The sequence below is a fragment of the Ornithorhynchus anatinus genome, chromosome X5 (assembly GCF_004115215.2).
Source record: "Ornithorhynchus anatinus isolate Pmale09 chromosome X5, mOrnAna1.pri.v4, whole genome shotgun sequence".
NCBI lineage: Eukaryota > Metazoa > Chordata > Mammalia > Monotremata > Ornithorhynchidae > Ornithorhynchus > Ornithorhynchus anatinus.
In genome coordinates, this window is record NC_041753.1 from 49,683,883 (window position 1) to 49,696,843 (window position 12,961).

The following is a 12,961-nucleotide window of genomic DNA, read 5'->3' on the forward strand; positions in this document are numbered from 1 at the left end:
CCTGCAGCCGCACAACATTATATGAAGCAATGCCTATCTGAAAGGTCTATGGGGGCATTACCACTACTGATCAGTATATCATCAAGCTTAAGTACATCCTTATTTAGTTCTTGAATGTGCAATTTAAAGGCCAAATAGGTAGCATAATGGGAGAAAAAGGATTGAGCCCAAGATATTTTTCCAGTCCCTTAGTTTTGTAAATAGAGATTTAATTTACGGTTATTGTAAGGCTATTCACACTTGGCTTGGTGATGAAAAAGCTATGCCATTAGGCTTTACCTCACCTTTTGTCCATTCCTTTGTTGTCCCAGAAGCATTCTAGAGAGACTGTAAGAAAAGCTTACCCTTGAATCCTTAGCTTTCTCAGTAGTGAGTTTTTTTTAGAGCTGTGATCCATTTCGGATTTTTCTCTTTTGATTTCTTGATGGTTACTTATCAGTTCTGACTTCCTCCCCTCTATATGTTGCTTTTTTCTTAGGAGCTAAAATGGATAAGGAACTGAGAACAAGGGGTTTCACTTTGGTATGAAGCCTGATGCTCCAGTGACAGGAAACTATTCTTTATCAGTCTTCTAAACACATGCTCTTTTTTTAAATTTTGTTTTCTACTTCTTCGTCTATCTGTGCTTCATTACATAGTGTATGTCTAAGTAGCAGAATTAGATGGCAACATAAACTTTAGTATTCAGTATTTCAGGTGAATAGGAAATATATTCCTGGCACCAACTGTGGGATTCCTTGTGGTTTCCTCCAACGTGTTAGCAGTGAAAGAATTGACCAGGAATGGGCCTATCCCGTAACCCTGCATTACTGTGCTCATGATGGGAAAAGGATCTTTTTGGGTCCCCTTCAAAACTCATCTGTGCTCGGCAGCAGCGGCATGGGAGATCGAGGGTGGAGACTCGAATTTACTGTGCGGAAGGAGACAGTGGTAAACTATTTCCATATTTTTACCAAGAAAACTCTATGGATACACTTCCTGAACGATTGCAGATGAAGGCGGGGCATTCTGGGAGGGATGTGTCCATGGCATTGCTATGGGTCGGAGATGACTCGACAGCATAGGACATGACATGACATCAACTCTGACTTAACCAACAACTATGAGGGATTAGAGTTGATTGTGATTAAAGTTTCATTCCCATATAATAATAATAAAAGTTGTGGTATTTGTTAAGTGCTTACTGTGTGCCAGGGACTGTACTAAACGCTGGGGTGGATACAAGCAAATTGGGTTGGACACCATCTGGAGTAGAATCCAATCCACCTAATGGCTAAATAGCTCAAAAAGACACTTAAGAAAAAAAGACCCTATTTGCATTGAAAAATCCCATCTGCTAATGCTAACAGCCAATGGGGGTCTCTACCAAATAAAATATACCATTATGAATGTGGGTGTGACGATTCGATAAAACTAAGACTTTTATGATGAGATGGCTCTAAAATGAAAGATCTAGTTGCAGCTAAATGAGCAATACATCATCGACATCTTGTAGGCCCTCATGACTTGGACAAAAGCCTTCATCATAAAGCATTCAAAATAAGGTAAGAATAATAGGGAGAAATGGCTGAAGAAATCCAAGATTACTCAATCCTAAACGAAACCAAGGACTTCTATGCAGCACACCAGCACCTCTGAAAGATCTACCCACCTCACTGATATGGAGAGAATCTTTCAGAGATGACAGTGATCTCCTTATATCATTGAGAATGAGGCCTAGGAAGAAATCCATGGTGTTACTTTGTTGTTTACACACAGCAAGTCTATGTAATTATACATCATATCAGTAGAATGCACCCCTGAAAGTGACATTCATGAATGAGTACATGTGTGACTGAAAGGCCAATGGGGGAGCCACCCTCCTGCCAACACTGTGCCCACCATGACAAGTCTAGCACTAAATTAAGTCCTAGATAAGTGTAACTGTACCTTTAAGTAGACTTATTTGTGTACACTTTGATTGGTGTAGACTATGAATCTGGGCTAAGTGTAGTCGTGGAACACATTTCATTATGAAAAATTTCTATATGAGGTGAATGTATATTTGGCAATCACATTTTGACAATGTGGCAATCTCATCTTACAAAACTTGTTCTATGCAGTTAATACCGATGTTTCTGGCATCATTTCCCGCAGTCATCCTGTCTCAGAGATCAACCAGATACCTTGATTTTAACCTTGGTGCCTGATTGATAGACATAGCATTTTAAGTGTTGATAATGCCAAAATGGTTTGCCCCACAGCAGACTCAAAAGAGTCCAGCCAGGCTGAAAGTAGGGTGAGGGGAAAGATCTGTGTAGAGCCTCAATCACTATCGTACCACCAAAGGCACACCTAATAAGCTAAAAATGTGTACCTGCATAACCTGAAACAAACATCCTTTAAATGAACTGATCAGAATAGACTGTTTAGAATAAGTTTGGGAGCTCAGTATCCAGAACAGTTAACATCTAATGATAATATAAAAGAATGAATTGAAAAGAGACTATGTCATAGAGGTAATGCTTCAAAAGGTCAAATAGTTGGAATCAGAGTTTTAGAGGAGAAGCCAAATTGATGTGAATTATCGGACTTAGTAATTTATTGGAGAAAAACTGTGGCGGTAGAGAGTGGGAGCCAGGACCGGACCCCTATACCCTTTCTAGTAGAAAAGCAGGATAGAATGCAGAAGCTGCATCTCTTTCCATGTGCGGCATGGCGGTCCATTATCTATTCGTAAATTAGTGAAGTTAGACACCAGCAGAATCAAATACATTTAAGTGACTATTGGAAGGAAAAGAAGAGTTGTGTAGCTGCATTTGGTGCTTTAAAAGCCTTCAATAATAGAGGACTTCAATAATAGAGGAAGTCCTGGAGTGGAAGCTAGGTGCCGAAAGTAAAAGGACAGCTAAGACTGGAAAACTAATTTAGGAGGTAAGCCAGCAATTGAATCACAGCAGGTCCCATCTTCCAAATCCTGAAAAGGAAGGGGCTTTTGGAGTTACTGAAAAGTGTGCATTTGTAGATACTGTGAATGCTAGAAAGAGAGAAGATGAAGGTGGGCTATTGGATTTTGATATACCGTCTCAATTCCGAGGTGAAAAGAATCAGAAAAAAAGTCTTTGATGTATGGAACATTAGAAACACATTCTTATTTTCACCCACTATGAAGGCTTAACTAGAGCTACAGTTTTAAAAGTAAGGGTGTAATGGCTGGTGGGATCATATGCATACAGTTTTTACTTTAAACGTCAGAGCAGGTTTATCCTAGTTTGCAGAACATTAGGCTAATATCAGCCACCTGCATTCCATTGAGATTAAAGGTAGAACAGTAATGTCTTTATAGAAAAGGTTAGAAAAGTGGGAGGAAGACAAAAGTATTTTAGGTCAATTTATAAGGCTAGGAGAGAGTTTGGTAGCTGGAAACAGTAGAAAGAGTAACACATTATTTCTGAATATGTTAAGGGAAGCAGGAAAGTACGTTTCTGCTGGATCATTGAAAAAGGAGGCTGGGAAGCCCTTCATAGAAGTTAAGAATAGCTAGAAAACTAAATATATCTCTTACCAAAGGTATTCATATTAGAGAACAATGAGACTGTCCAAATCAATATATTGGAAGCCTATACTGGACTATGTGGTCAAAATGATATTCCGTCATATGTGTGCATATCTGGAGTGCTTTGAGTGCAGTAAGTTCTCAATAAATACAATTGACTGATTGAAAGGGGTTTTCATGAAGATCTTGCAATGCTGAAATTATTTCAATGTTGCAAGTTAGTGAAATCCTCACTAATGTCCTTCCCTACCTCCTAACCTGCCTAACTACATGACTGTTTGAGCATCTGTTTTCATATTTATCATGCCTTTGTATTCACTTAAGAGCTTAAAAATTTACACAGGTACTAGGACATAGAGAGGAAGTATGAAAAATCATAATTTTTTCTCAATTTCTCCTCCTTACATTTGGTAGACTTGAAGCATATGTGAACATGCATTTGAAGGGATATGAGCTAGAGTGCCAAATCTGAATAATTCTGCATTCCTGCACTTTAGCGTTTGAAAAAGGGATTTCTATAAATGTACTGCAGGGTGCTTGAAGTGAACTATGGTTTTCAGCTTGGTGGATTCATTTGCACAACATTTTTTTTTTAATCTAAAGTTGCCCATTCACTTTGGGAGAATTCCCACTGATAATTAAAAGAAAATGAGGACCTTGCATCCAAAAGTGCCAGAAGGTCTCTGTTGACTTTTACCTCCTTTTTAGCATCTGCACTATGGATTTTTTTCATGGATTTTTTTGAAAGTCTAATAAAAATGACAATATTTTACAGAGTCTTTTTTTCAAGGCTGTAGAATATATTTTCCAAAAGAGCAAGTGTGGGCAAATATTTTTTTCATTGCTATTATGGCATATTTTAGTATGGGGAGTGCACAGTGCTTTTATTGCTCCAGGAAGTTTTTGTACTTTATTATAAAATCATTTTATAATGCCAACTGCTTTTGAAAAATAACCATTCCACTTCTCCATCTCATCTTCCAATATGGTAGTTTTGCCATCAGCAATGTTATAATAAAGTGCAGTCAGGCTAAAATAGCTGCAGCTGGATTACTGCCCTGTCTAAACTCTTGAATTCACCATCTCTGGCAGTCCTGGATCAGCAACAAGTCCTGGCTAAAGTTTAAAAGAATAACATGACTGAAAACAAATAGGAAGGAATATGCAAGATAAGCATGCCTCAAATTGTTGCTGACATGTGGCTGCATGTTATTACTCTAATTATTAACTTCCCAGAACTGAAAAATCTATTCCTGGTTAATAATCTGTACCACCCAGCCCTCTGAACTCTTTGACTTGGTCATCTGCTAACATTTTGGCCAGGTTTATGAAACTGCAAGTGGGTTTTTTTGTTATTGTTTTGATTTTTTTTTTTGTGTGTGTGTGTGTGTGTGTATGTTTGTGGTTTTTGCTTTTCCTTTGAGCACATGAATTTGTATTCTCTTTGACCCAAGAATTTCCACTATTCTGTCTATGCATCAGTTTAGCCCTTCTAAACTATAAACTCATGGGCGGGGAACATGTCTACCAACTCTGTTGTATTGTACTTTCCCGAGCACTTAATACCATGCTCTGCGTGCAGTAAGTACTCAATAAAACCATTGATTGATTCTTTCATTTGCTTATGCTCTGAAGTAACAATATGAGCAGTACTATCATCTATAGTAAGGATTGGAAAATGTAGCCCAGTGAGGTTTTGCAATTCTCATATGAAATGGAGGTTCGGTGGTAAAGTCAGGATTAAAGTTAAATCTCCAACACTGGGTCTAAACCTAATAGAAATTACAGAATTCTAAAGCACTTTGCCAATGTTTACTAAAGTTAGTAAGAATAACCAATTCCCTTCAGAACACTGTACTAAGAACTGATGTGGATACAGGATAATCAATTCAGACACAGTACCAGTCCCACATGGGGTTCACAGTCTGAGTAGTAGGGAGAACAGGTATTCAAACCCAATTTTATGAATGAGGAAACTGAGCCAGAGAGAAGTCAAGTGAATTGCCTAATGTCTCACAGCAGACAAGTGGCAGACTCAGGATTCGAACCCAGGTCCTCTGACTCCCAGGCCCTTGTTCTTTTCATTAGGACATGCTCCTCCTCCTCCCCACTCTTACCCTTTACCCTTCCCTCTCCCCCTCCCCATCTCCCCTTCTCTCTCTCCTCTCTTCCCTTCTCCTCATCCCTCTCCTCCTCCCTGTCCTCCTCCTCCTCCCAATCTTTTTTTTAATGAATTTACAAGTGAAAAGGACCATACTGTCATGACCTAGGTTTGCTGACTCTGGAATTTTCTAACCTACAAACCATTCACAATATTAATTTGGGAAAGAAGATATATTGGAAAATGTCACCAATCAAAAATGAAAATAGATTAAAATTCCACAATTTCAAAACGTGTGTAGTAAAAGTTTGTTATTAAACAAAAGTTCGACAGGACAATTTTCAGGTCCCTCATTGTTCCAGGCAAGAAGTCCTCAGTGAGAAACAGCAACAACTTTTCTAATGTAAATGCTGTATAGGTGGTCTTCTGTCCTCCCCCACTACTCTTGAGGGGTTGGGATCATCTGCAGTTTTCATCGACGGTTTAGGGTGGCCCTAGCCATCAAAATTTTAAGAAGGTTTGAACACTTCCTTGTTCCAATGCAAGAATTTCATTTCAATGTAAATAGAGTTTCTGAGATGAGAAATAATTCCTTATGCCCTGTGTATATGTCCCTCAGGCCTCATTGCTTTGTCCTGCAGTGCTTCTGTTTTAGCATTATCATGGACTTTTCCAACTTCAGTTCAAATTAATTTCCTCCTATTCCCTCTCCACTTCCATTGTTTTTTCCCATAGTGACTTACATAGTCATTTGGTTTTCTAGATAGACATTAGTCCATGAAGTCTGTGTCTCACACCCTTCTTTAATATATGCCTGCTCTGGTTAGTTCTTGTGACAGCTATGACCTTTTTTTTCCCATGAGATCCTGTGGTAATCTGTCACTTCTGAGGGACATGTCATTTCAAGACTGCCAAAAGTTGACATTCTTATCCAGTATTTCTGATCCTGTGCTTTCATCAATGGAAATTTGATCTCCGTGCTTGACCATCCCCCTTACTTTCCTTTCTTTCACAAACCAAAAGCTCCATATTTTCAAATACTATATTTTCCATATAAAATAATGATGTTTGCATTTTGGCTCTTCTTTCAAGGAGTTTGAAACAATTTTACGACTATTAAAAGACTATTAACCTCAAATGTCTGCCCGTGAAGTAGTAGGTAAAAATCAGTGATCCGTTCTTGATAGGTGACACAGAGGTTAAGTGACTTCCTTATCATAACATAGTGCATCACACAGCCTGAGCAGTAATAAACCAAGGATTTTTTAATCCCTTGCAAGTGGTTTTTCCTCTTCCATAGTACCCTTTATATATACTATAATATTTGTGGATTTTTGGGAATGTTTTTCCTAGTGGAAAAAAAAGTCTGAATCTACATGGCCTTGAGGTTTGGTTTGTGGGTTGCTACAAAGGTTCTGCAGAGAGGAAGGCTCAGATACTACCTGTCATTCATTCATTCATTCATTAAATCGTATTTATTGAACGCTTACTGTGTGCGGAGCACTGTACTAAGCGTTTGGAAAGTACAATTCAGCAACAAATAGAGACAATCCCTGCCTACAGTGGGCTCACAGTCTAGAACAGGGGGGACAGGCATCAAAACAAGTAAACAAGTATCAATAGCATCAATATAAATAAATAGAATTACAGATATATGCACATCTTTAATATAAATAAATGGAATTATAAATATGTATTTATATACACAAGTGCTGTGGTTGGGGGAGAGGGGTAGAGCAAAGGGAGCGAGTTGGGGAGATGGGGAGGGGGAGCATAGGAAAAGGGGGCCTTAATCTGGGAAGGCCTCCTGGCAGAGGTGAGCCTTCAGTAGGGCTTTAAAGGGGGTAAGTGTGATTTTTTTGACAGATTTGAGGAGGGAGGGCATTCCAGGCCAGAAGTAGGACGTTGGCCAGGTATTGACGGCAGGACAGGTGAGAATGAGGCACAGTGAGAAGGTTAGCACCAGAGAAGCTGCGTGTGCGCGCTGGGATGTAGAAGGAGAGAAGGGAGGTGAAGTAAGAAGGGGCAAGGTGATGAAGAACTTTGTGAGGACTTTTTGCTTGATACGGAGGTTGATAGGCAATCACTGGAGATTTTTGAGGAGGGGGGTAACATGCCCAGAATGTTTCTGTAGAAAGATAATCCGGGCAGCAGAGTGAAGTATAGACTGAAGTGGGGAGAGACAGGATGTTGGGAGATCAGAAAGGATGCTGATGCAGTAATCCATTCGGGATAGGGTGAGTGATTGCACTAACATGGTAGCGGTTTGGATGGAGAGAAAAGGGGGATGTTGGCGATGTTATGAAGGTGATGCTGGCAGATTTTGTCTTGATGTCCAGAGGGTCAGATGGCTGTGCCACTAGAGAAACAAAGTTATGTTAATAAAAGCCACTCATCACTATTTGCTTTCCTCTACCCACCAGGGGTACTTCATGAAATATAATTTTAATAAGATTAGTTATTTTCAGTGCTAGTTATGGCTATTTTTGTTGGCCAATCCAGTAGTAAACGTTTTTAGTAGCACTTAACTATTGAAAAGATGGTATGATTTTCTGTGAAATTAACATCCTTATTTCATAGAAGGATATAACGTCCAAAAGTAGGTGCAAAGGAGATAACAACATGGCCATTTGGAGAAAGACAGAGGATCTATGAGCGCCCCCGATAACTCTTTTAAGTTAAGCAGTCAATACTTAAGCTAACAAGAGATGGCATGCTGAATAAACTGCGGATATGACTTACCCAGACCTGTAGCGGGGACCTTGTTTAAGGTGCATCAGATATGCCAGTAGGTAGGCTTGGATATATGGATATTGGTTATATGAGAAGCAGTGTGGCTTAGCAGAAAAAACACGGGCTTGGGAGTCAGAGGACATGGGTTCTAATCCCAGCTCCGCCACTTGTGTGCTGTGTGACCTTGGGCAAACCACTTCACTTCTCTGTGCCTCAGTTCCCTCATCTGTAAAATGGGGATTAAGACTGTGAGCTCCCCGTGGGATGACCTTGTATCTATCCCAGCACTTAAAACAGTGCTTGGCACATAGTAAGTGCTTAACAAATACCGTTATTATTATTATTATTACATAGGCTGCAGATAATTCTGGGCCAGTGTGCAGTGCAAATTCTGGGCTTGTCAGGAGAAATAATAATTATCAGTAATAATTATAGTACTTGTTAAGTGCTTACTATGTGCCAAACACTGTTCTAAGCACTGGGGTAAATACGAGTTAATCAGGTTGGATATGGTCCCTGTCCCATATGGGGCTCACATTCTAGTCTCCATTTTACTGAAGAGGTAAATGAGGCACAGAGAAGTGAAGTGACTTGCCCAACAAGGTAACACAGCAGACATGTGGCGGGTCCAGGATTAGAACCCAGGCCCTTCTTACTCTCAGGCCCGTGCTCTGCCCACTAAGCCTTGCTGCTCCTCCTGAGCAAGGAAGCAATGCCAATGACAACGTGGAAGAACTTAAGATCCACACCTAGTCAAGGTACAAGTGTCAAATGTGGAGTCAGGAAGTAGTCAGAGACTGGTTTCAGGATCTGCTGCAGTTAAAGTTTAGGTTCAACATTATGAAAAACATTTTATAATTCTGATAAACTGTAACAATTACCTTGAAATATAGTACTATCTGTGGCTCATTGGGCCCTTTAAAAGAGGTAGGAATTTCCTGCGAAGATATTGAAGGAAGGGGAGAAGCAGCATGGAATAGTGGATAGAGCACGGGCCTGGGTGTCAGAAGTCGTGGGTTCTAATCCCGGCCCCGCCACTTGTCTGCTCTGTGATCTTGGGCAAGTCACTTCACTTCTCTGTGCCTCAGTTACCTCATCTGAAAGATGGGGATTGAGTCTGTTAGCCCCATGTGGGACAAGGAATGTGTCCAACCTGATTTGCTTGTGTCCACACCAACCCTTAGAACATTGCTTGGCACATAGTAAGTGCTTAACAAATACCATGGTTATTACTATTATTATTATTATTATTGTTGATTTTAATCTTATTTGCTGTTGGATCACAGTGTGGTTGGGCAGGAGAAGATAAGAAGAGGATTGGACTCGATGCTGTTCCTGTTGGACATTGGAAAAGTTGCTTAAAACATCTATTTCCCCCATCTTCTTCACAGCAGTTTCTTAAATGTTGATGAGGTCATGTCAGTAAGGTACTTCTAATAGCAGTAAGGCACTTTCAGTAGCCTGAAAGCTTCTTGAGGGCAGAGATTGTTTCTACCAACTCTGTTGTACAGTGCTTAGTACAGTGCTCTGCACATGATAAGCCCTCCCACGGATCGATTGAGACAAAAGAATCTTTGTAAATACAAATACTGGATATCGGTCAAAGACCTTCAAGTCTAGAGAAGAAAGGATTGTTGTAAATACAGATTTTTAAAAAAAATCTCTCAGGTCTTCATTCTGAATGGAACAGAATCCTCGAGTTTGTTATAGCAATGTATTCCCCAGAAGGATACGATTGTAAAGTACGTGTCTGTATGTGTACACAGGAGGTGTATGTGTGCACTCGTAATATCACCACCAATTCAGAACAGTTTGGCAACATTGTTAGTCTTGCCTCTCAGGGGGTCTAGAATTGAGAGTAAAGGGTTGTTGTAGGTCAGAGCTGAGGCAGAGCTGTGTAAAGACGCTTGACAGCACCTGGTTTGCTCTATCTGCTCTGTCTGTCTTCCGCATGACTTCACTAACTGTGTTTAAGAAAAGCACTTGGAGAGAGAAAATTAAAAATGTCTGCCTGCTTTCTCTCTATTTCTGTTGTCTAGAAATAAGAAGGGAAAGGAAAATCCCCTCCCAATCATAGAGTAAAATATAAACAACAGAAAGTAGACTACCAAAGTGGTGCATTTATTTGGTTACCAGAAGTAGTTTCATAATTCCGTTTTAGAGAAAAGCAGTGAAAGGGGAATCATATTGTATGATCACTTTAGTCAATTTTAACCTTTCTGACAAATGCGCCCTTTGGTACACTGCAAACCGGAATGACGTGTAGCAGTCGCTCCTCAGAATCTTCAACTCACTCTATTTGCCAAAATAAGATCCGGATCATTGGCAAATACAATTATTGCTTTCTACGAGCCATTTTAAGATGTTAGTTTAGGATTCTTAGCGTTGCAAAAAGGAAAAGATGTTCATTCTCATTTTGATCAGCTTCACTGTACCCAGGCATCTGTCACAGAAAGATATTGAAGGAGCCCATAAAGCAAAAGAATTACTAATATCAGAAGCTTACTGAGCTCATGCAATGGATGGTCAGAGGTGGGGCTATAAATATCCACAAACCTCTTTCAGCTTTTCTCCACATTATCATGTTTCATTGCTTTGCCCTTCGTCTACAGGTAGCTGAAATCAAGTGAATCAGTTCTCCAAGTTGTCATTTAGAATGTTTTTGTATTTTAAAATTATTTTGCCCCTAGACTGTAAACTCGTCGTGGACAGGGAACGTGCCTGTTTATTGCTGTATTGTACTCTCCCAAGTGCTTAGTGCAGTGTTCTGCACACAGTAAGCACTCAGTAAATACGACTGGATGATTAAAAGCTACATTCAACTCTTTGGATATATTTAAGACCAGATTTCATCAATTTTCATACCAGAAAAGTCGAAGAAAAAAGCCCCAAATTAGGTTTACAGAGCGCATCGTTATTTGTGCCATTCTATTCTCCTTTCGTTTTATTCTGATCTTGGCATGGCTCAGTTTTGTAACTCAATATAAGTACAGGAGTCTCTACATTTTTACAGTGTGCTTGTGTATCGACACCATTTTAGACTAGTCTGGGATGGAGTAAAAGTAACACTTCTGTTCATGATGCAGGTTTATTTGGAACCATTTTAGCCTTACTGTGCCATCCCTCCAGTCTTGTAGGAGAAAAATCAAAATCACCTCTTTCTTGAAAGTGCATTTCATACATCTCCATCTCTGTGATAGCACTGAAGTCATTATGTAGCAGTTGGGTCTGATACGCTTGCACAGACACAAATTGAGTCCGACAGGACTGATGTCTCATGGACTTTGCTGTCATTTGAAATCCTGGCATGAGAATGGTAGCAGTGAAAAGGGGGAGTAAGGGAAGGGAAGGGAAGGAGGAAGAGCCGGTGCCCTCAGCTCTTTGCTTTTTGAAGATGTCTTTGATTTGTGTCTTTTGGTAGCCATGGTTGAGTCAAGTGGTAGTTTTGCAGTAGAGATTGAAAGCAAAAGTCGATTCCTAGCAATTGATCAGCTTTTTTTTGTCTTGAGTAGGTGCTCTTCATCTGGGGTTGTAAACAAAACCTTGCTTTTCATACCTCCCATATATATCTGTATGGCTTCATTTAGTCAAATGATAATTAGAATTTTTTTGCCCCTTCCTTGTGGTTTGATCTTGCCTGCATACAAAGCACTCTTGCATAATAATGAAATTAATGGTATCTCTTTTTCTTGTTGTGCTTGAGCTCGGTTTAGACCAGCCAAGTGCAGGATCTGTCTTACAATTCTTTTTAAGGCACAGTTAAGTTTCAGAGTTGCTTTAGGGACTTAGTATTGCTATTTTTAGGAATTTCTAGTATTTCCTCTCAGAAAGTTATTTTTATTTATATGCTCCAAGATGCTAAATCAGAGGTGCCCAATTTTCCCAGTACAGGAGATATAAATGCATAAAATGGACATTCTGAAGTTCATCTTAGAGAAACTAAAATGGAAACAGAGAGAATTGCTTATGAACTCTATTGCAGGCTCTGTGATAATAATCATTTAACGTTTATGGAATACCAACAGTGTATTACTTGCTATAAAGAAGATAGAGAAGACGGAATTCCTGCCCAAGGGCATGAAATCTGAATATACCTTTAAGTGAGAGAGGCTATGCTAACTTATTGTTTTTACTTCTAGCCTTCCCCCCCCCCGCCCAACATTATAAATCTCAATGGGGGGTGGGAGTTGACAAGTAAAAAATAATAAGGCTTATCTTTTCATATTTTTATAAGATGGAATCCAATATTCTCTTTTTTTAAAGCAGGCCCTACAATTTTTAGGCTGAGAAGTCAAATTAGCCCTGTCATTTCCACCCATGCCATGAAAGCAGCTTCTAACCAGCTGTCAGCACTGGAGTTTTATTTTGCAAAATCGATAGTCTTCTAAAATCTGTTTTGCAGCCTTGGTGTGTTCCGTTCTAGTGGTGTCTTCAATTAATGCTTCATTAAAACTGACAGTTCGTACTCCTGGTAATGTTGCCCAAAAGTGGCACTGAGTCTGAAAGGGTGAGGTCCAGTGGTGAGGGACTTCAGGTTGGTCTGAAACCACAGCAAATGGTATACAAGGCACAAGATGCTCCTGGGCTCCAAC

General features: G+C 39.7%; 1 protein-coding gene across 41 annotated transcripts in view; it reads left to right on the plus strand.

The window, feature by feature from the left end:
* PTPRD (protein tyrosine phosphatase receptor type D) overlaps window positions 1–12,961 on the plus strand; it is a 1,860,044-nt gene that overhangs the window by 1,442,547 nt on the left and 404,536 nt on the right. The window lies entirely within an intron of this gene.